Here is a 25,848-nt window from a genome sequence, read left to right as displayed (position 1 = left end):
ACTTGAGAGGACACTTGGTGTTCAAATAGAATGTAACCCCACAGACAGTGAGAGGACTCTCTTACATTGGTTCACCTTGTAAGGTTTCACTGGTCTTTGCTGCTGATGCTCTTGCATTGGATTGCTTTGTAATGCTTTGCTCATCTTTGTTGCTTGTCATGACTTCATAGAGAGAAATGTGCCAGAGAACTTCTTGTGGTAATCTGGCTGCTTCTTGCTGCTTCCACAGACTTATGACAATTTGGTGGAACCTCCTGGTTCCTTCTGGATCTAGCTGCTGCTACTGATTTGTGTTTGGTGTTTTGGACTGGACTGCTGATATATTGACAATGAATACTGGAATTACCCCCAATGAGCTACTTCTAAACAGGCCCACCTCCTCCATTTCCTATTAACCTTTCTTTTCCACTATGTCTGGTTCGTTGGCTAGAAGAGAGGTTGAAGCATTTAAGAACCCTACTTTAATTAAAGTGGGTTTTGAAAAATCTAAGCTTGTGAAAGAAGGAGAGAGAGAGAGAGAGAGAGAGAGAGAGAGAGAGAGAGAGAGAGAATGCAAAAGAGAGAGAATCTCTAATTGTATGGTGTGTGCATGTTTATTAGCTTATAAGTTCATGAGAAAGCTAGAGGAGGACATCTGGCATCCTCCTTTTAATTCCTTTGAGTCAGAGTCTCTCCCTGAACTCACTCAAAGTTCATGTTTTGTTTGTTTGATTCTTCTTCTTCTTCTTCTTCTTCTTCTTCTTCTTCTTCTTCTTCTTCTTCTTCTTCTCTTCAGTGTCAGATTGTGGGTATATATAGGACTACACCTAATATTTGTTGCATGGGGGCTGGGATCTAAACTATTGTCTCAATGCTTGCATAGTCAGTGCTGTTACTTGCTGAGCCATATCTCCAAACATTGTTTATCTGATTTTTAATACTCTACAATGTTGCCTTGTTTTAAATTTTCTAGTGCTGGTGATTGAATGCAGAACCTCACACATGCTACCACTGAGCTGCAACTCCAACACCAGGCCCTCAACTTTCTTGACCACATGTTCCATGTGCTATTCTGCTGACAGAGGTAAAGAAGATGTCATCAGAGTTTACTTCATGACTGTTTTTGAAATCCAGGAAAAATACATATATGTTTTATTAGGAATGGGCATCTTACTATATTTTCAAATATTTTTATCTCCCTTTAATAAGATATATTAGAAAAGTCTATGCATGTCACTAATATATCAAAGTACCATCTAAACATTATTATTCATTGATATAGGATTATTCTGTCTTCTTACAACTTTCCATGAAAATTTTCATATTTACAAGGCTTTAGTCTATTGCTTTTTATACTGATAAATGCTCACATTAGAAACTTTCTCATCAGAAATGACTTAGTACATTTCCATATACAAGACCATAATTGCCTTGTGATACATTGCAATGCAGTGAATATAGATTTTTCTAATAAAATCTCTGCCTAAGTTACAGTATGGCTAGAGATAATATTTTTTTCATTCTAATGCTACTTCAGACTTTATGTACTTTCAGAGGAACCTGAGATTCTAAACCTGAGTGCGCTGGAGCTCATCATCTTGTATATATAAATCATAAGTAAGGTGAGGCAAAAGTAATACCTTATATCTCGATTTATTTCCCAGAATTCCTCTCTTAGTTTGAAAGTTTCTGGGCATAAACTATGTTTTTATGTTTATCTTTAAAACTTTTAATTGTGTTTGTTTGTTTGTTCACATTTTTTATGTGTGCTTGCTCATGAATGGTTCATGAATGACATGTTGAAGTCAGAAGACAACTTGTGGGGCTTGGTCCTCCCCTTTCATACCATGTAGGCACTGGGGAATTAAACTCAGCACATCGGGCTTCATGGCAAGTACCATTACTAACAAAGACAGCTATTCATCCCATGAAATCTTTGTCATTTTAGTTATCTGAATTCATAAAATATTGGATAAATAAAATCTGTAATCATTTCAACTTGCTACAGTAGGCCTTAAGTATAGTAAAAAGTTTGTTGTAATAATTTCTCTTATAGAGGATAGTTCTAACAGAGCATAGAGAGTTTTGTACTTTTTATACACTTGCAATTTTTAAAGATTTATTCTTTAAAAATATCTATATATGTCTATATGAATTTATGACACAGGAGTACACTGCCCACAGAAGAGGGCCTCAAATTTCTTGGAGCTACAGTTTCGACCTGTGGTGAGTAGCCATTTTATTGAAAAAGTAACTCACTAGGCAACTATTTGTGCTCTTGATTCTAAATTGAATTCTGCCATTCCTCAGTGAATCTTCTACCATCTTTGATGGTCTAAATTTCTGTGTGTAGTATTGGTAAGAACTTTTAAATATGCTGTCTGGTGCTTAATGAAAACTCACTTTGAGAATCGTTACTAACGATAATAAACCTTGTCAAAAAATTTTCATACTTCTCTCACTGATTATTCTCTGTAATTTTACATTCTAATTTTACATTCCCAGCACTGAAAAATGAAATTTTGAAATGTGCAAGCTGAACAGCAGTGAAGATCACTTTTTTTTCTTTGTTGGACAGTGAGTTTTAGTCTCAGTAGTTGTCTCTGTGTCACCAAGGCTAAGGTCAAAGTTTGAGAAGAGTTTCAAGGCTACAAAATTCCCCTAAAAGCAAGGATGAAAGGAGGCAGCAGAAAAAAAATTCCTACAACAGTGAAAGTCTAAAGGCTACAATGAGGTCTTTGGGAAGCTGGGCCCCTTCAGGAAAGGTGCCTGCTCATGGCATCTATCACATCCTCCTAATATCTTGGCTTAGGCTAGCACCAATACTTTTATTATAAGATATACCTGGACAGGCATGTTCTTGTGGTCAAGTTTTTCATTCTATAGCAGCAACAGTTATATCAGATCAGGGACCCCCTAGATGCAACACAACCTTATCTAACTAGAATATTTCTGTTTGGAGTAAGCCAATTTCCATTGACCCTGTATTTAGGCAGTGGGGATTTTGATTGTGTTATCTTTGTGGAATACCATCCAACTCAGGGTATTTAAATATATGTTATCACTGTCTTGTTGGAGGTTACTAGCAACCAGAAAATACTATGTATTCCAAGCGATTTGAGTGCATCATTACACCTGAACTGCTCAGTAACTCTGTAGATAAGAACTAAGATTGTAATGGCAGCATTCTAGGTGAGAAGATGGAGCTGTGGTGTTTCATTATGTTCTAATTATGACTTTCATGAAAACATTAAATATTTTGTACATGCTATAAAACTAGTGTGTATTCCCAGCCCGATTTTAGGAAGCTGTTTAACTTCCCCTATTCTATCTAAAAAAAAAAAAAACAAACTTTTCTCCGTTGCAATGATGTCAGAATTAAAAGGATGCAGAATGGTTGGAATAAGGTGGGATGTGTGTGTGTGTGTGTGTGTGTGTGTGTGTGTGTGTGTGTGTGCTGGAGAGATGCACAATAGTTAAGAGCATTTCCTGCTCTTCCAAAGTTTGCTTCCCAGCATGTACATAGTGGCACAACTGTCTGTATTTCCAGTTCCAGGGGATCAAATGCCTTCTTCTGACCTTCCTTCGACAACAGGCACACATATAATACACATACATGGATGCAGACAAAATATTCATGCACTTAAAAGTAAAAATAAATACAATTTAAAAAATAAATAGACTTGGTAAATTTTTTTTAATAAAGCACTTGAAGTTGGAAGGAAAAGATAGTGAGGAGATAAGAGAAGAGTGAGAAGGGATGGGATGGGGGGTAAAGTTGATCAAAACACATACACATGCATGAAATTTACAAATAATAAAACCCATGAATGACCAATGTGACTGCCTTCCAAGAAATGTTCTTTATAACAGAAGGAAATGGTTCAGCTTTGTCCCAGTGGGCTTAAACACTTTATTAACTTCTGGTCCAAAAAACCCATTATAATTTCAATTTCACTTCAAATAAGTTTACTGAGAACTTTCTTGGATGATACACAGATAGCTATTTCTTTAGAGTATATACTAGGAATCATTGTAAAAGAAACATTATTTCTTCAAAATTAAAGACTTTTCCCCTTTCATGGAAAAAAAAAACACTTTAAATGAGTTTTGGTTTTCTTTCTGTTATTTATTTGACACAGGAACTATATAGTCCATTCTGGTCTCTAACTCCCCATGTAGCTGAAGTTGACTCTAAACTTCTGATATTCCTGCCTTCACAGCTGAGGATTGCGATTATGGGTATGTAACACCAATCCTAGTTTATGTAAGAATCAAACCCAGGGCTGTCTACAAACTACTAGCAAGCATTTTACAAACCAAACCTCATTCCCAGCCTCCAAATGCAATGCCTTTGTTAAATGTCTTCCTCACACCAGAAAGCAAATGCAGTCTCAAAACAAACATAACATCATCTCATTATATGAGGCTCACTTTCAACACATCAGGATCTGCGGATTCCCAGCATGCTCTGCGTCTGGTAAACTGTTGAGCAGATGCTCAACATTACCATTGGCTCCCTTTGCTATATCCTGTTTTCAATAAATTTGAGACAAAACACACCAGAAAGATTCTGAAAATGAACAGTTTTATGTTCCCTGAACCCTGATAATATACACCCTGATAAAAGGGTGTTGGAATTGACCTGTAGGCTCTTGATATGTGCCAGTAGGTTTAGGGTAGATCTTACGATGGGGATTTGTTCTGAGCTTTGTGGTCATTAGGTGTGGATAATTCCATGACTGCTAAGCTGTGTGTGGAAGATGGAGGCAGAGATAGGTTAGCCTGTGACTGACAGAGGGAATGCCACCACTCTTATCATCAAAGACAGTGACATTTGATCGTAATTTTGCATGGCTTGGACCATTTTCATATTTTGCCAGTCTTTACACAGGATCCTTCTTATAAGGTATATTTTCTTTATCTAGACACATCAGTGTCATAGGGTGACCTTGTCTTGTATTGACCATTAACAATAGTCACAAAGACCTCTCTGTGAGCAGAAAGCCAGACTGGTTATATGTAACCATACATGAAGCAATCTAAGTGCAGAAAGATGGCAGTTTAAGGTTACAACATCAAAGGCCAGTTCTTTCTAACACATATAATGTATAATATGTAAAACTTTTGAATGCCTGCCTACATTAATCAACTTGAGATGTTCCTATAAATTTATATTTAATACAAAACCTCTGTTTTGTGGCTCTTATTCTTAAAACTTAAGGTTAATAGAGGTTATTAAGATTGAATCGCAAGCCTAGCATGGTACTTTAATGGAACACACTTTCCATATTATATTGTAGAGTCAACTGAATATAACTGTACAGGTTTTCCCTCACTCAGGAATGGATGAGACTCAAAATGGACAGACACCACGTGATATTAAAGTGTCTGCTGTGTAGTCAGGTGCCTCTAAGAGAGTTTCCAGGCCTCAAGCCACAGAACCTCTTTTAGTTCAGTGGGAACTGACATGTTTCAGTTGACTTCTTCTTTTCAAGTGTAATGCAATGTCTGAAACAAAATACAGTAATTCCCAATTAGAAAAGGCCGACTTTAAAACATGGGATCACTTTGAAATAAATTGTATGTATGCTAGAGGACAAAACTAAAAATCTGTAAAATATGACAATAATCATAAATCAGATATGTGTGTATTTGGAAAATCAGAGAATTGAGTCAATTTCATGCTTGCTATATTCTCCATATCTGCAAAGTAGAAGTTGTAGGTTCATACTATAATCACCTATAAAATAATTGCATGGACTTGAAATAATATACAAAGGAAGACTTTTAGGAATTCAGTAAAGGAAATGTACAGGTCATATAAAAAGCAGACACCAGGTACTTATTATAAGTCTCCTGAAACCTCGAAAATTCCTTGACTTATAGTTTGCAGTGAGCCACACAGTTCCTTTCCAACATTTCCTAAAATGTCATCTTTTTCACAGCAACATCAGTCTGATGAGGAAAAATGAAACAAAACTTGTTTCTGAAAAGTGTCGTCTGTTAACACTTCAAGCCCAAAGTTGTAAAAATGTATTTCCTTATATAAGCAGCGAATATAGAATCATTTAAACAAGAAGTTCTCTGGGAAAAGTACGTCTAGAAAGTAGACTGTGTGTGTTGTTCTGAGATGTTCAGTTCTAACTCACTGGCTCTCTAAGGCTTCCCTACAAAGCTATCACTCGGAGGATACACAAGTAGAAAGGTTGTTATTGATTTAATTGAGTCTTCTGGGTCTTGTGGTTCAATAGTAATATCACATGTGGAGAAGAATGTTATTACTGCTTTCAAGTGTTTAAAGGTACAGGTGTTAACTTAGTGAGGGTGGTAATTTCCCACTGGGTGTGGTCGTGGGTGTAGTTGAAGTGTTTTCATTGTGGAACAAAGTTTTCTGTACTTCAGTATGAATGACACAAAAAAGAAGTGGCCAAAATATTCACCAAAAATACTAGGAGAAAACAGAAACTCTTCTGAAGTTTAAGGGAATAAAATTAACCAGCTACAAAGCTGCATTTTGATAAGAAATTTCATTATTCTACTACAAATTGTGTGGACCCTCAAAATCCTATCAGCTATGTTTTTGTTGTTAGATACATCAGTAATTGAGAAGAGTGAAAAGCCAAGAAAAATTAAATGATTATAAAGATAATACAGAAAGTTATTGTTAATGAAACAATACTTTAAAAATACAAATTTATTTTATTAGTTCTTTGAGAATTTCATACACTGTATTTTGATTATACTCACCTTACTTCTCCAACTTCTTCCAGATTTATTCCTCATAGTCAAACCACCCAATATTTTGCCCTTTTTATTTAAATAAAAAAAGAAGTTAAGTTCAAACTGTGTTATCCATGTAGTATTGGGGGTGGCTATCTATTGGAACATGGGTAACTTACCAGAGAGCCACACCATTAGAGAGCTGAAGGCTAACTGACAGTGTCCATAAAATCTTCTCCAGTGGACATATGTGCTATGGGTCTTTCATTTATTCACCCAATATTTAGTAACTCACCTACAACAATGTTATTCATGACAGATGCCTTATGTGGGAAAACTAGCCATAGTTTTACTATGTCTTTTCTATGTTTAGTTATATCTGAATATATAAGCTTTATTTAACACTCTGTTACTATAAAAAAAAATGCCCTAGAAAATCAAAGGCAGAATGCTTGGTCTACATTGTTAGAGGTTTCTGTCAATGATCCTTTGAATTTACTGCTTTGGGGACTGTGGTGAAGCATCCCGTCACGTCAGAAATACAGGACAGAAGAAGCTAGTGACTTTATGACAACCAAGAAGCAGAGACAGAAAAGGAAGGTCTGGTTTTCCATTATCTTCCACAATGGCATGCCTGTGCTGACCTCAGACCCTCTTGCCTCTGAAAACATTACCACTGCCTCCAAACAGTATCATGGGCTAGGAATCTGAAAAACTCGAGCCTTTCAAGAACAGATTGGAATTTGGATCATGCCCTAGACCACTTTGGCTCATCAACTTCTACTATGATACATTGCTTGAAGTATAGGCTTCAAACTACATGAGTTCCCAACAAATGCCATTAAACCTACCTCATTTAATCAGAAAAGGAATATTTGAAGGTCTTCATCTCTGGCAGAATTTTGTAAATGAAGATGTGATGTTCTGGACCATGGAGATGATTCAGGGGATAAAGGAGCTTACTCCTAGTCCTGACTTCCAGAGTATGATCCTTAGAACCTACATGGTGGAAGGAGAGAACCAACTTTTGCAAGCTGTCCTCTAACATCCACATATGGGCAATAGCATGCACATGTCTTCTCCCCCAACCCCACCACAAATGGAAGTACATACGTGTAATAAGAACAAGGAGAACTCCACCCTTTGAGTTATTTTTAATATATAATGGAATTAGAAATCAAGTCATTTTTATTTAAATTACTCTAACATGCCCAGAAAGGAACTGTGTTAGGAGGAGGGTGAAAAACTAAAGCAAAAAGAAAGTTAATTCAGAACATAAGATATGTGGGTTTTGGAAGTCTTCTTTCTGCCTCCAGTTGGCTATGATCATGGCTATCTCTGTAGGCTTCAGAAAGGGCTCGGGTTGAATCTGGTTCTGTCTTAAGGGTATTTCTAGCCTAAGATGGTTGTCACATGCTTGGTTTTCATTTTTCATTACAACTGATATTTTTGTAAGGCTTTGACGAGAGAGTAGGTGGAGAGGAGTGTATATCCACACTAGCTTCCCAGGATAAAACTGGCTCACTTTAGTCTTTTTTCTCATCCTTTATTTTCTTCAGGCTTGCTTTATGTTCATATCTCTGTTCATTTTTTTATGCATCAACAGAAAGTCATTGATTTGTTTTCTTCTCTTTTATCAAGAGTTATTAGGAAAAATAAAACCACTGGTTTTACTTTAGGAGAGCCAAAGTTTCTTTTAAAAAGTGTTAACAATGGCAGCCATAGATTTCACAGAGATCATAACACACTTTTGATCTGCTCTGTATCCCAGAAGTTATAAAGGGATACCCTGCTGCACATCTTTTAAATTGTGGGAAACATTTTGCCAACTGGTTGATGATCAAGGAAGTACAGGAAATAACAGAAAGAAAGACAATTAGAGACTTCAGATTTTTGTCGTTGTTTGAGGAAAACTTTGTTTTGGCAATCAATGAATGAGAGCGATTCAACACCTAATTATTACCATTGCAAAAATCAATTAAATTTAATGTATTAATAAAATGAGATAAAGACAAAATGTGGAATGCTCTAAACTGTCAGTTACCAGCTAAGTCATTACAGTTTTCAGTGTACACGCACATACACACATACATACATATTTGTAATAGATATCAAAGTGGGAATGGGTTCCTGGAAAGAGGCATGCACCAATATGAATGGAGGTGTGAGGAATTATAGTTATTGCAAATGAGAAATGCTTGCCAGACTTTAGTGTGGAAGATAAATACTGAAAGTTTGAGTGAGCTCATCATTTGTTCTGTATATGCTCTGGGGTAGTCTTAGAAAAACAGTCTATGGGGGCTGGAGAGGTGGTTTAGTATTTGAGAACACTTGGGACTCTTGCAAACAATGAGAGTTCACTTCTGAGCACCTACATGGGTCAGATGCCTAGACCTCTAGCTCCAGAAGATTTAATGCCATTTTCTGGCATTTGCATGCATCTGCATACACTTTGCACACTTTGCACACACACAGAGAGAGAGAGAGAGAGAGAGAGAGAGAGAGAGAGAGAGAGTCCATTTCAAAAAGAAAAAGAAAACATAGGATGAGTGTGATAGTATCTACCTCTACAGCATAACTACTACACAACATATGTAGGACTCTGTGCCTTATCATCAGTCTTGCAGGGAAAACAAACAAAACAAAACAAAAAACCTGGTTTTCAAATGCTAGAGCCTTATGTTGTACAATACACTTAATAGTCCATCCTAGTAAACAATAAGCATTTTAATGTACACCATCTAAATGTACTCCAAATTAGACAGCACCACAATTACAATGTTGGATGAAAAAAAAAAAGCCTAATCCAAATACAAATGCACCAGTGTAAGTGGCTATGAGATGTTGTGGTTATTGCAAATGAGGGATTTTTGCCAGAGAGTCCTCTGGATAATGAGGAAGATAAACATTGCATTTTGGAGGAGAACCATCATCCATTCACTCAATACTAATACTGCACGCGTTATAAGAAAGTGTATAATGGATGTTGGAGTTTGTGCTTTTAAAAAGAAATGTCAAGTCAATTTGTTAGGAGTGGAGGTAAGAGTTTTTAGAATCATGAATATGTCTGATTGCTTCTTCTTCTACCATAAAAACATTTGAACATCAATTCTCTTGTATTTGAATATCAGAAAGGACAAAAGAGAGCAACCTGCCTTCACAAGAGGCAATGTCCCTGCACCATACATAATGCAAACAAACAAATTATCAGTGGATCACCTAAAATTTCTTGGTCAATATAAATACCTTTATTGCTGTCTAAACACCTCAACAAAAGACTCTTATCTTCCCTGAATATATTTTACTTTTACATGATGATACATTCAGATTTTTCCTTTGAGAAAATTATCTTATTGTATGTGTAGTAATTAAGACATAAAAATATAGGCACCAGCAGACAGCAATGTCAGTTTTATTGAAATTCTCTCTGACTGTCCCCTTTCCGCAGCATAATTTAATGAACTATATTAAGATGCTCACAGATGACATTTTTTTTCTATAGAGGAAATTGATTTTATCTATGCAGAATGTGATATTTATATGCTCAACTCTCTGGGCAAAGTAATCTTGGGGAGTAATATCCACACTAAGAAAATGCAGAACCGTGCAGTCGCTTTACCTTGGTCTTCGTTTGTTCACATCCCTGATCCCTCTTTTGTTAAAGGAAGCATATTAAACAGAATATGCTGGAATCAAAATGTCACTTCAAGATTGATTGCCAGGAAGACATTTTCTAAGAAACAAGAGACTGAAGATTTAGAAAACTAAAAAATTTAAGAATTCTGCCTTTTAACCTATTACTTTCTTACATTTTAATAATTTGACTTTGAAAAAAATAAAAAAAGAAAATAGAAAAATATCTTGTAGCAGAGAGAAAATAATCTGAATAAGTTCTTCTTGGAAACTAATGGATTCATTCTATAATAAAGTAGTGTAGGATTTCAAAACTAGAAAAGATTTAAAATGAAGATTATCTTGGGTTTTATAGATCTTTTGGTATCATCTATCTATTAATTTTAAAACTGTATTTTGCATATATTAGTGCTCTATCAGCATGCATACCTTCATGCCAGAAGAGGGCATCAGATCCCAGTATAGACTGATGATAGCCACTCTGTGGTTGCTGGGAATTGAACTCATGGAACTCTGGAAGAGTAGACAGTGCTCTTAACCACTGAGCCATCTTTCCAGCCCTTGTCTATCCATTCATGTGCACCTGTGAGTGCTTATATAGCCTGTGTGTGTGTGTGTGTGTGTGTGTGTGTGTGTGTGTGTGTGTGTGCTCACAGATGGCAAAAATGGGCATTGGATCCCCTGAAGCTGGAATTACAGGCAAGTTCGAACTGCCCAGTGCGGGTGTAAGGCATCAAATTCAGGCCTTCTGCTGGAGCAGCAAACTCTCTTAATCACCAAGCCTCTCTCCTGCTCCAAATGTGCTCTCTTTAAAACACATGTATTGGTTGTCTGTGAATTTAAAAAATAACACAAGAAGTCAGAAGATGCTGTAGTTTGAATGTTCCCCCACAGTTTTTGAGTTAGAAACTTAATGCCTAGTGATGAAGTACTTGCCTGCAGATGATGGACCAAGACTGATACTTCTGCAGTGAATTATTAACTGTACTTTTACCCTTTCTCTCCCTCTCAGCTGTCTCTCATTCTGCTTCCTAACAAGAGATAAAACAGCAGGTAAAATCCCTTAATATGCCGGGCAGTGGTGGCACACACCTTTAATCCCAGCACTTGGGAGGCAGAGGCAGGCTGATTTCTGAGTTCGAGGCCAGCCTGGTCTACAGACTGAGTTCCAGGACAGCCAGGGCTACACAGAGAAACCCTGTCTTGAAAAAAAACAAAACAAAACAAAACCCCTTAACATATGCTGACTGCTCAATCTTGGCCTCCTCCTCATCTGCAACTGTAAGAAATAAAATGTTGGGGCTGGAGAGATGGTTCAGCAGTTAAGAGAACTGGCTGTTCTTCCATAGTAGCTAGGTTCAATTCCCATCATCCATATGGCAGCTCACACCTGTCTGTAACTCAGTCCCTCACACAGGCATATATACAGGCAAGACACTGATGCACATGAAATAAAAACAAATACATTATTTTCAAAAGAATAAAATGGGTTCGTTATTACTCAGTTTTGTGCTTTCTATTAGTGAGTCAAAAGTAGACTAAAACAGAAACCCTTAGGGAACTTCAGTCTTAGGGCAAGAATAATACTTTTTTTTCTAGGAAGCCGACCTTGAATATGCACATACTGACTGCCGTGTGTGTGTGTGTGTGTGTGTGTGTGTGTGTGTGTGTGTGTGTGTGTTCATGGTATTGTAGGAAAAAAGGGAATCTGGGTCAGTAGGTAGTTCCTGAGGGTGTGACAGTGAAGGATCTCTAATAAGTTCCCAGTGTACCACTGTGGTGGGTAAATGTAGTTTAATAACCAGGGGACTTAGTTTGGGGAAGAATGTTGCTTTTCTAAGCAAGCTTAGAAGACACAACACATTTTGCTCTCCTTGATAGTTGAGCATACACATCGAATCTATACCTTTTGTGTTCCCCTATCCATCCAGACATTAGCTCATTCGATCCTCATCCAATCCTTTACGCTTGTGTTCCTTAGGATATCTACCTTCCGTGACCTGTGCGTTCCACAGGATACCTACTGTCAGGGACTATCTTGAGTAGATAATACGGGAACAAAGCAGGTGCAGTATGTAGCCTCAAGAGACTCACCATGTGGGCGGCCCTGGAGTGCGTGAATCATTCATGATTAAGAAAGGAAACAGACACACAAAAACACGGCCCTGCAGGAATGTCCAGATACTATGGGACTGCCGGAAGCATCAGCCAGAGGGGTCCCAAAGAGCATCCGTGAGGCGGTGCTATTTGAGCCAAACCTGGAAAAATGAGTAGGTGTTACTTATCTCTACAGACAAAAGATCTGGAAAGGGTATTGTGGGGAGAAGGAATAGTCTGTACAAAACATCTCCAGCAGGAGGGAGCTTGGTTTATTCAAGGAGCTGAGAGTTGGGCGATCTGTCAGGAATAAAGAGATGGAGGGATAATAGCGCACCATGCTGCCAGAGCAATTGATAGTGACCAGAGTTTGTCCGTAAAGCTCCCAGAAGTGATTGAAGTTTTCAGACACCAGAGTGCTGTGATTAGGGCTGCAAGGTACAAAAGGCCCCTGCGGATAAGTGACTCCAGGACCTCAGAGTGGATGTGTAGCAAGAGTAGTTAGTGGGAAGCTATAATGGCTATAGGAAAGTCGACAGCAGATGGAAACACAGTTAATGAAATGGGGGATTCGTGGGATATTTTAGGGGAAAAAATCCAGTTACTAGGATCTGGAGAATTCATTGTGAAGTAGAATCATCTTAAATTCAATCGGTGAACCAGCTATTCTAAGGTGACACTTTTATTCTAAGGTGGCATTTTTGTATCTTAGAGACTGAGTTTAAAGAGAATTTTTTTGAATTGTTTCCCAGAGGGAGATCAGATGGGAGAGGCAGAATAGTAGGGAAATATCAAACAAAAGAAGGATAAACTTTAAAAAAATAATCAGAATATTTGGAGAAGTTCTGGGTTGAATGAAACTGGTAGCTGGGAATGTGACCATCATTAGACTGCTAATGGTGGGGTAGAAAAGACAGCACCGTGGAGGGAGAGAGACAAGGCAAAATCTCTTTCCCTCAGCTCCAAATTATCACAGACAGAGTGCTGGAGGTGAAAATGCTGATGGAGAAGTGAACGTTAAAAATGAGGAAATCTAAAAACACAGAGATATTTTAAATGCTCAATACAGAAAACTGGTGAGTGTCACGGAGATGACCTTAATCCAACCAGGCACTGAATGGACTCAGAGCTGATGTGTGCTGTGGACACAGTTTTATTTAAGTCTACTTCACCCCATCTGTAGGGAGTGAATGGTACCCTAGAAATCAGCTGGGACATGAGGCCTCTGGGCTTTATAACCATCTTATTCACATCCAGGCTGCTAGTGACTCTGCTGTTCTGCAAGGATACATAGGCTTTAGGACCTCACTTTGAGGAATTCACTAAAGCCTCAATGGACAGGAACCCCTAGAACAGGGTTCTTTTTCTTCCTGTCCCTTCTCAAGGTGTTGGATTGTCTCATCACAGATAGTATGTCAGCAGCAAACCCCAAGCTTGGCTTCACTTTCTTGAGGTAGGGCTGCAGGCCCTGCTGCTTTGCAAGGACTAAGGAGCAGAGCATTCTCTTGTTTGGTGTTTTGGTTCTTTGTGCCCACCATATCTGAGTTGTATCCTGCATAGTTCATGTAGAGACATTTCTGAAGTTCCCTTTCCCCTAAGACTTTATTCCTTCAAGTATTTCTTTCTTCAGAACCTCTGAAATGTATCAAATAAATTCATTTTGTATTTGAATGGACTGTTATGGGTTATTCTCAGTGGGGTAGTGGTTTTATCGAATTTTCCTCCTACATGATGCAAATTGGCAGAATGCTTCCTCATTTAACTTTAAATATCATGATTAATTTAATAAAACTCTCAAATGTTCTATACTCAGAATACATTCTTATTTTATGGGTATGTATCATAACAATTGTGATATAGTCAGTGTTCTGATTTCATAAGGACTCCTGGAAATCTATGTGTCTCTAGCATCTACCATCAAGAGAAAAGCCAAATTTCTCTTAGTTACAACATCCCTCCTTGCTTAGGGACAGCACATAACCAGTTAAAGATACACAAGGGGCAGTCTTGGGTTCTGTGTGTAACTTAAGTGCTTGGGTGTTGAATGGCCTCTCTCTCGAAGGGAAAACATGTTGTCCTCATTCCAGTCTGCCAGATGGAGCTTTTAGGGCTGACAATGGTCCCTTTAATCTTTTTTGTTTTGAACAGAGAAGCTTTTATATTTGCAAAATTTGGAAAACTATGAAACTGATTTTGAACATGCTTCAGCTTATTCTGGGTATTTCCTAGTCAGAGTGTGGTAGAAGTCATTAAACTAACATCCTTCTTCAGGAGTAAAATTGAAATCAAGTTGTAATGAATTTGATAAGACCTAAAAACTTGCTAGTTGGCATGTTTGATGTCTGTGGCCCTATGAATACTTCCCCTCCTTCCAAACCCCTTTTTGGTGGATATGAGCTATGCGCCAGAAAACTTGGGACCAGCCTTATAGAATTCAGCAGCTTCCTAATAAGTTTCACTCTAAAATCAAGGATAAAATGACCTCAGAACCAAATGATAGCTAAGTATTTCTTATTATGTTTACTAGCTTTGTCAAAAAAATGTGAAAATAGTGAGGTCTAACTAATGGGAGCCTATAGTCCCAGCTACACAGGAGGCAGAGTCAGGAAGACTGGGAGTTAAGCTTCTGCCTAGGTTATAGAGTGAACTCAAATGTAACCTTAGGAAATCACTGTGACTCTATGTAAATAAACACTAAGTAAATAAAATTTAAAGCAGGGTATTTTTAAGAAAGCTGAAAGGTAGACTGTTTGGTTATCATATTTGAGGCCCTCAGTTCAATTCTTTGTGCTACCCAAAACTAGTAAACAAGGAAATTAAAAGACAACAAATAAAACAAAGAACACACCACTAATGATACAGCCACAAAGAAACAAATGCATATGGGAGGCACTTTCTACTCACTAATTGCTAGGTAAACATTGTAACTAATAATTAATGGGAAAAACAGGATCAGTCAAGAGGGCCTTGAACCTAGCTGGATTAGTTACTTGCCTTCTGGGACAAAATACTTGACAAAACCCACTTAAAGATTTTGTAAGGTTTGTAGGTTTTTATTTCACCTTACCGCTAGAGGGGAGACAGTCTGTCATGGAGACACACAGTGGCAGGCGCTCGAGGCTGCTGGTCACATTGTAACCACAGTCAGGAAGCAGAGAGTGATGAATGGTGATGCGTGCCCTTTTTTTTTTATTATTGGATATTTTATTTATTTACATTTCAAATGTTATCCCCTTTCCCGGTTTCCCCTCTGAAACCCCCCTTTTCCATCCCCTCCCCCCGCTTCTATGAGGGTGTTCTCCCACCCACCCACTCCCGCCTCCCAGCCCAAGCATTCCCCTACACTGGGGCATGGAGCCTTCACAAGACCAAGGGCCTTTCCTGCCGTTGATGTCAAACAAGGCCATCCTCTGCAACATATTCGGCTGGAGCCATGGGTCACTCCATATGTACTCTTTGGTTGGTGGTTTAGTACCTGGGAGCTCGGGGGAGCGGGTCTGGTAGCTTGATATTGTTGTTCATTCTATCGGGTTTCAAAGGTGCTCCACTTTTTAATTCAGCTCAGAAGCCCAGCCAATGGAACAGCGCTGTCCAATTTTCCAGTGGATCATCCCCTTCTCAATTAATATATTTTGGAAACTCCTTCACAGGCATGCCCAAAGGTTTGTTTCCTAGCTGATCCTAGTACTGTCTAGTTGACAATATTAACTGCCACAGCAGTAAACTCAAAACCACAATTATTTGTTTAATAAACAGCAAGGTTTCAATAGATGCCTCTGAATTTATAAACCACATTGGCTTAACAGTTGGCCTCAAAAATCAATGTGAACTTTCTTCTTATCATCAGGACCATTAAAAATCAAAATTAAATTTGCCATAGCACATAAGTAATCTCTTTATTTTAATTTGTAAATGACCTGTCAACTAATTCATTTAGTATGGATGAATGCTTAGAGTCCTAATGACTGTTAATGCATTGGAGACAGCAACAAAAGCCCTGTGACGAAAGACTTTCTGCCTGAGCAGAGCCTCATTCCAGCCCAAGGAAAAGTCCACACAAAGCTCTTGGTAGTGTGAAGCTCTCGTCGAGGCGTAGCTCACAGCATCTTTCTTAAGTGTCTCTATCTTTTAGACTTATTACATAAGCCACTTCTTAGATAATTTGATGCATCATTCTTTTCCCAAAATACATCTATTGGGATGTTTGTTGTCTAAAGTCTGCCCAAAAGTATGATTTTTCTGCAAGTGGTTGTCTGAATGCTTCTAAGAAACTATTTCTATCTCATGGAGTGAGCAAAGTTAAGGTTATGTAAAAGAGAACAGAGATGAGCCAAGCTGCACAAGCATAAGCCCCTGGCAAAACCGAAGAATAAAACAGATGCTGTAGGTTGAGTGCTTTTCTTCCCAGGCCTCTTATCTGCCACTCTCTCTCCTCTTAGTCTCTTTTGTTCCCCCAAACTGCTGTGTTTATGTCTTAGCATTATTGCATTATATGTATACTATACATATATTATAGATAATGTATATCTTAAATATGTATTATTGCATTATATGTATATATGTATACATACATGTATATTATAGACGATAATTATTATGATGGTGGTGGTGGTGGTGGTGGTGGTGGTGGTGGTGGTGGTGATGAAAATAAAGATGATGATAGTAGCTAAACTTGCTTCTCTGGACTGCTACAAGCCTCAGGAGCACCAACCATCACAGTGTTTATGGGGCTAGCTACAACTTAAAGACAATACATATACACATACATATTTATGGTGTATATATTATATATATATATAATTTTATGTCTCTATGTAAAATCTCAAAGTACAAAAGAGAGAAAATATATTTGTTTTTCTGAAGTTGACTCAACATATTTAATATATGGATACAAAATTATATCCATTTTCCCGCAGATGACATGAGTTCATTTTCTTTATGGGTGAAAAAAATAGTGTATAAATATCACATTTTCTATGATAATGGACACCCAGTTTGAAAACCCCTTTCTGAGTCAAGGAAAGGTTCCCCTTGCCTGGGGTAGTCTTGAAGCTGTAGCTGGCTTCATAGAAACTGTGATGGCAGGTAGACCTGAGATCCAGAGAAGCAAGCATTGCTTTCTTCCTCTTCCTCTTCCTCTTCCTCTTCCTCTTCCTCTTCTTTTCTTCTCCTCCTTCTCCTCTTCTTTCTCCCCCTCCTCATTCTCTATTATTATCTTCATCATCTTCATCATCATCATCATAATCTATCATTGTTATTAATTTATTAAAATCCAATCATTTTGAATACTTGCCACCACCCCTACTTCCCATAGATGTGGAGATGTATGCAATGGTGAGAAAGGCATGGACAGCAGAGTATGCATATGCTGATGTTCATGTGACATTCACATAAGACATAAGACACAGGTTCCTAGGAACTAACTCCCAAGCTAACTCAGAGAACATTCCCTTTGCTGCCAACTCAACAAGCATCTTCTAATGCCTTCTGGTTTCTTTCAGAGGTGGCAGTGTGGCTGCTCTTTTGTTGCTTAGCTTTTCCTTTAAAGAAAGGCTCTACTTTAAAATTCCTTGACTAAAAGATGTGCCAATCTATTGCCATTACTGTCTCTAGGATAATACAGCCAAGATGACATCACAAAGACTAATGGTCAAAGGCTCTCTTCCAGCTGTCCTTTTGGGTAACCCTGTGTGGCTTGGCCCTCTGTAACCTTAAAACAACAGTCTCCTATGCTCCCTTGGATAGACAGCTTGGGCCTGGACCAGCTTGGTGGACAGCATCAGGAACAAAAAGTTGGATTTGTAGAGGAAGTTGTTAATCCTATTGTGTTTGTTAACATTATGAAATACTCAACAAAACTGAAAGAAAGAACCATTATATTTTATCCAAAATGAACACTGGACATTGAAAAGCAGCCAAAGGGAGGTTGGGTACACACTGGTGTGAATCAGTCCCAAGGTGTTTCTGTATCCTGATGAAGTTATGAATCATGGGGACAAACACAGGTGGTACTTATATGTAAAATTCATATGCACAAAATAACTCTGACAAAATACAGATTAATCAAGACATTGGATTTTATTTCTATGCAATTATGAACTGATGGTGAGTGTTTTGTTTGCTTCTTTTTAGAAACAAGATTTCTCTGTGTTGCCTTGGCTGTCCTGAAATTAGCTCTGTAGACTGGGCTGGGCTGGAATTCATAGATCAGCCTGCCTCTGCCTCCTTAGCATTTGAATTAAAGGCATCCAACACTATGTCTGCCTTTCCTTGTTGGATTTAAAAGATGTTCAAATAGTAACTTTTAGAGAGTGCCTTTTTTTTTTCTCCTAAAAATATTTACCAGCTTTAATTATATACACAGGCTAAAATGCACAAATCCTAAGTATAAACACAATTTAATCAATTTTTCAAATGTCTTTCTTTTGCTTCCACCTGGCTTTCCTAGAGTATGCACTACAGTGGTTTCCTAGCTGCCGGGTTGTGAGGATCTGACATAATTGTGGGTGGGTGGGGGATGGGCGTGGGGATATGTGATAAAGAAAGGAGGCATCCTGAGGATAGTTACCTCCAGTTTGCTTACTAGCATTCAGCCATCTGGGAAGCAAATCTAATCCAAGCTGATATTTCCGGTGTCTACAGCCTATAGTAACATTATGACTGAACTCCTCCTGGAGAGCATAGTTTATGTTCAGCTCACTATGCAAATTGAATCATGCGGTTATGGTGTCTTATATCCAAACATATAAAAAGGTCTGAAGTCCTAGCTTAGATGGGGTAGGTAATGCCAAGGCAGTTGTTAGTAGCTTGGAGAAGAAGATTCAGTTTTTGGTGAGGGTATGTGCTGGTAGTATTCCCATGTTACAGTGGCTAGTCTCACACACATGCATATTATGGCAATACTCACCACACATAGTAGGTTATATATTTTTATGTCATGTAATTGAGAGGAAGACATGTTGGAAAGATATGGAAGGAGTTAAATAGAGACATGGTAGACATGGCCATATTTCATTGTATATATGTATGAAAACTCAAGAATAAAGGAAGATAAAAGGCTATTTTAAAAATCCAGATATGGCCTCAAACTAAAAGACAATTGAAATATGTCTAAAAATGAATATTTATCTGGAAAACTTGTCTCTACAGTCAATTACAATCATAAAGCTATTAAAACAAACATGACGAGCATGACATATATAACATATACAAAATAAGCTTGCAAATTCTAAGTGAGTATTTCCATAAAGAAGAGATAATAATGAATCATTTTCAATATTTGGTACTGATAATGCTGAGTTACAGTATTCTCTGTGTAAGATAGACCAACAACAGCTTTTCTCTCCCACTGGGACAGGATGATTGCCCTCTCCAGTATTCATTTCTGAAGGAAGGGAGACATTTTCAGTCTCCAAGGCGTTGGCATGTATGTACACACTCACTTATTAGTTGTGCTAGTAATAGAGTGTAATTCTGACTTCATCTATTCCAAAACAAGATGAGGAGACTAAGATTACAAAGGGGAAGAAGAGGTAAAGAGAAGTGCATCTGCTGAACATTCATCCAGTGTCAAGTACTAAGATCAAGAATGTCTGCCTGCAGTCTGAGTTAATCCACACAAGAGTCCAGAGAGATAAAACAACAACAACAACAACAAAAAAAAAAAAAATTCACTATTAATGGAAGATGACTGTGGAGCAAATACTCAGACCAGAACAAAATTTTAAAAAATTGAGTCAGTGTCTGAATTCAGTGTCTTAACTTCAAAAACATGTTAATCAATTCATTTACTTTTTTCTTTTACAGGTTTTTGGTTGATTGGTTGCTTGCTTGCCTTTTGCCTATTTGTTTGTTTTCCAAACACACACACACACACACACACACACACACACACACTCACTCACTCACAGAAAGAGAGAGAGAAATAGAGAGAGAGAAAGAGAGAGAGAAAGAGAGAGAGAAAGAGAGAGAAAGAGAGAGAGAAAAAGAGAGAGAGAAAGAGAGAGAGAAAGAGAGAGAGAGAGAGAGAGGTGAAGTTGAATGAATAGGGAAATAGAGTGGGTGAAGTTCTAGAAAGAGCTGGGGGAGTGGAAATCATGATCAGAATATATTGTATTAAAATTTTTATTAAAAAAGAAAAAAATACATAACTTACTAGTTAATACAAGTACCTAAAGAAGACATGAAAAGCCCAGCATTAGACATTCCAACTTCCAAATTTGATCCATCCATCCATCATCTGCTGTTTATCTATCTATCTGTCTACCTATCTTTTTATCTATCTACTTATTTATCTATCTAATCTACCTTTTTATCTAATCTGTAATCTTTATCATCCCTTTTAAATTGGCATGTAGAACAGGGTATCTCATCAGTTTATGTGTAAAAGTTCTGATTTCATTTTTTATGGCTGAATAAAATTCTGAGATATATGTGTACATATATACACATATGTCTCCCATGTACATCCCATTTTCTCTGTCTATTCACTTATTGATTGACTACTAGGCTGTTTTCATTTCTTAGCTATTGTGAGTGTTACAGAAATTAACCTGGATGAGCAAGTATCTCCACTGTTAGATTTGGAGTCTTCCGGGTACATTTTACCAGTGGTAAACTGGGTCACAAGATTGCTCTAGGAAGATGTATCATAGTGGCATGGTGGCATGTTCCATAGTGGCAGCGCAAATCTGCCCTCCTACTGACGGTGAATTAGAATTTTTCTTTCCCCCTCTGTCTCATCGGTATTTGTTGTTTGTTTTCTAATGGTGACCACTCTGACAAAGGTGACATGGAATTCCAAAGCTATTTTAATTTGAATTTCCCTAATGGCTAATGTTGTTTGAACATCTCTTCAAATACTTGTTAGCCATTTGTAACTCTTCTTTTGAGAACTATCTATTCAGTTCATTAGTCTGTTTAATGTCTGGATGATTGAGAGTTTTAATATTAAAATTTAAAGTTCTTTACATACTCTACATATTAATTTCCTGTCTGAGTTGTAGTATTTAAGTGTGTTTTCCAATCTTAGGTTGTATCTTCCCTGTGATGATGCTGTTTGCTGTGCAGAAGCTTTTTAGTTACATATGATCTCATTGTCAACTATTGGGGCTATTTTCTGTGCTGTTAGAGTCCCTTATAGAAAGTTCTTGCTTATACTTACATCTTAAAGTGTTCCTCTCTGGTTTAAACATTTCCAGTTTTACAGTATGGTATTTGTTATAGTTTTGGGTTTTTTTTTTTTTTGAGGGTGGGTGGTCTTCTAAATATTGAATGATGCCATCAGCCAACATTTTTCTTTCTCCATTTCCTATTTCTATGCCTTTTATTTCTCTCTTATTTAAGACTTTGAACACTATACAAAGATTGGAGAGAATGGCCATGCCATTTTAAAATAGCTTCTTTTACTGTTTAATTATATTTTTATTCTACGATGACTTGGTCATTTGAAAATAATTATTGTGCTTAGTCTTGCATGTGTTAAGGCGTTTGTGGCCTATAGTGGGTTACTGGCTAGTTTTGTTTGACAACTTGACACAAATAGGAGTTATCACAGAGAAAGGAGCCTCCCTTGAGGAAATTCCTCCATGAGATCTAGCTGTAAAGTATTTTCTCAATTTGTGATCAATTTTCACAAAGGGGGAAGGCCCATTGTGGGTGGTGCCATCCCTGGGCTGGTAGTCCTGGGTTCTATAAGAAAGCAAGTTGAGCAAACCAGGGGAAGCAAAGCAGTCAATAATATCCCTCCATGGCCTCTGCATCAACTCCTGCCTCCAGGTTCCTGCCCTATGTGAGTTCCTGTCCTAACTTCTTTTGATGATGAACAGCAATGTGGAAATGTAAGTTGAATAAATCTTCCCCCCCCCCCCCAACTTGCTTCTTGGTCATGATATTTGTGCAGGAATAAAAACCCTGACTAAGACAGTGGAATACATTTTAGAGAAGCCTCTCTGGGTTACTGGAAAAGGATGTATATGCTGTCATCAGTTAGGTGGTGTGAGTTTTAGATATAGCTTAGCTCTGAAGAGTCTTCATTGACTTTTAGTTTAGATGAACCATCTAAATGAAGTTGGAGTTTTGAGCCATCACACTATTGAATCAACAGCCATATGACCATTCATGCCTTTTAGTATTTGATGAAGTTGGAAACCCCACCTCTTGATTCACAAATATTCACCACCATTATGCCTTCATCATTGGTTGCTTTTACATATATCCTATGGTCATCTTCTCTTCTAGACAGTTTTGGTTTGGACTCTATTTTATCATATATGAGAGCAGTATAATATCTTGCTTGGGGCTTCCCTTTGCTTGGAGATCAATTCCTATCCATTAATTCTATTATTGTGTGTATTTGTTTCTGAGGTGTGTTTTTCAGAAACAAAAGACAGTTGGAATTTATTGTTTTAATTTTGTCTTGTATATGATGAATGGAGGCCATTTGATTCCAGGTTATCACTGGAAGGTTTGCTGTTTCTGATGTATTAGTTGGTTAGTTTTCTATTGGTTGGCTTGTTGCCAGGTTTCTTTCTTTTTTTGGTTGTTTATCACTCCTATTAGTGTTAGAGTTGTCTTGCTAACTGTGTTTTATATGATGGATTTCTTCCTAATTCTCCTTCGTATTACTCTCACAAATTTAATTTTTTTTTTAATTCTTGGGCATGAGACACCTTTCTATTTTTCTTTGATTATAGTATGCTTCAAAGAATTTTTTGAAGTATGATTTTGTTCATATTCATGTGAGCTTGTATTTGTTTTGAACCATTAAATTTCTCCATCAATTATAAAAAATAAACTGCTGGATATAGTAATTTTGGCTGATAGTGTTTTTTTGTTGTTTTTCTTTTGTTTTTTGTTTGCTTTTTTTTTGTTTGAAAGTCAGTTTTTGTTTGCCCCTAGATCTTTTAATATTGCATGTTTGTTTTACATTTTTAACAACTTGACTATGATATGGTAAAGTTCTTCTCTGGTCATTTCTACTTGGATCTCTTGATGATCTTTTGCTTGAATTTCTATTTCTTTGGGTTTTAGAATCTTCCCACTGTTATTTCATTAAAAAAAAATTGTCTCTGCCATTGGACTTTATTTCAGTTCCTTCTTTTCCCCACAAAGACTCTGAGGTTTGGTCTCTTGGGTATATCTGAAAGTAATACTCAGTAATTTTTTTCTTTATCTATTTATGAAGTGTTAGCCTTACCACCACCACCCCCCCCCCCGGACTTTTTTCTTCTAGATCTTCTCTGCTGATGATTTTGCTGTGCTTTTTATTTGATGCAATGAGTTTTCCAGTTCCGGAGGGGTTTTTTTTGTTTGTTTGTTTGTTTGTTTCTCTTTCTTTTTCCATTTATTTGGCCTCAATTTCCTGTCTGACTTTTCTTTCAGGCTTTAGAATTTCTCCTCTAAATTATTTTTTATTAAACTTGCCAATAGTTTTGGTTAGCTGCTGAATTAATGTCTTGACTTTGTTCATCTTTATATTTAAATGTTCTTAGGGCCATTAATTATTTACTATGGAAGTATTCTGACATTCCCTTCTAACACTTATGCTGTATCACTTTGCTCTCTAGTGTTGAGGAGCTTCTGTAGGTTACTTTGTGAGAGGTTGTCACACACTGTTGTGTTCCTTCTTTGTTTTTTTTTTTTGTGTGTGCATTAGGAATGATATACCCTCCAATTTTGTTTTGGCTTTTCCATTTTTCTTTGTATTTTAAAAAATTTTATTTTATGTGCATCTTCCTGGTAATTTGTGTTCAGTTGCATTTATGCTCTCACCACTATTTTGTGTGGAGATAGATGACTTAAGTAAGATATGATGGCCTGATATCAACTAAAGTTTTAACTTGTTGGAAAAGACACTGTGTACTTGACGTGTGTCCCAGACAAAGTTCGAAAGTAGTAGCACGAAGGGCCCGATGAGGTAGAATGTATCTTGTAGATTTTTATAGCTAAGGGCATCAATAAGTGAATAGAAAAATGAGAAGATATTAGAAAAAGTAGAAGCTGACACTCAAGTCATTTGAGTTAGTATTATAATACAAGATAGCAGTAACTGTTGAATTGTGGATTAATTTTCATTTATTCAATAATATGAAGCAATTTAATTGAAATATTAAATTTACCAGAAAAAAAATGGTACAAACAGGGTTTTGAGATTAATGGGATTTTTAAATATTTAGTTGAATATACTCTTTTCTCTTAACTTGCAGATTTTTGGAGATTGCATCCCCACAAATATTTCTTACATAATTATCTCTGTTTAACCTCAAAGAGTTGAGTCTCATGTGACATTTTATGACCTGTGTCTCAATCATTGGCACACAACATTGTTCTTTTCCTAGGTTTAGTTGCTTTCTTTGTTCTGAGAGGCATTCCAGATTTTCTCTCAGATTTCTCAGTTTGGAATGATTGCGAACAGAGCTTCTTCTAAATATGAAGATCTGGAATTTTAACCTGGGGATACATCTGAGGGAAACTACAGCATACCTTAAATCAGTCCCATGAACAGAACAATCATTCAAACATGGCTACCTTTACATATACTCTGTCTATAGATACAAAACAAGTATATATTTTACCATCATAATATCTTCAAATAAAAAGAATCATAAACCCAAATATGACTTACAGAAGCAGCTTGTGATGTGGCTGAATAGATTGTATTCTTTTAAGCAAAGCAAAGGTACTAGAGTTTTCTTCTCAGTCACCATTTCATTTCCTTTCAGTGGCATTGAAAAGACTTATTGTTTCAGTACCACATAGAAATGCTCTGAACATTCAAACTAATGCGTCAGACTAATTGATTAATGTTTAGAAGCAGCTCTCCATGAGAGCTCAGTTCTTGGTTCAGTAGCCACTGACAGCACCTTGCTGTTTATAACAAAGGGCAGAAAACAGTACTAGGAACATGGACCCAGCTAGTGCCTTGAAATAATTCCCAATGAGTCAGTTTATCAGTTGTGTGACTCTCACACACTGTCTTTAGTTTTATTCCTAAGATTTCACAGAGTTAAAAACAATTGTATATTTCTAGAGTCTTAAACAAGAGTAAAGCCCAGCGATTTATCTAAAAGTTACTGAAATACAGTTTCCTAGAGCTCTGTTTGTGTGTAGTTTATCTTACAAGGGTTACGAATCTTCTGATTAAATTCATGCAAGAAAAGGGATTTTCTAGTAAATACTGACACATTAATCAAGTTATCTGAAGAGGCTAGTGCTTTGCTGATACAAGAAAATACCTCTAAGGGCGATGGTGTGGAGTCCACAGGAAGCCTGTCATTTAACATATCTGAACAGATGATCCTTTGTTCCTTTCAATATCTGAGCTAGCTCATTACTTACATTTCATCATTTTTGTTGCCTAGTAGATAAGCCCAGAGAATGGGGCATACAATGGTCAAAGCTTGAAATATGAATGTT

Source organism: Arvicanthis niloticus, chromosome 8 (genome assembly GCF_011762505.2).
Source record: "Arvicanthis niloticus isolate mArvNil1 chromosome 8, mArvNil1.pat.X, whole genome shotgun sequence".
Lineage (NCBI taxonomy): Eukaryota > Metazoa > Chordata > Mammalia > Rodentia > Muridae > Arvicanthis > Arvicanthis niloticus.
The sequence above is the reverse complement of the archived record's forward strand: the minus strand, read 5'-3'. Positions refer to the sequence as shown.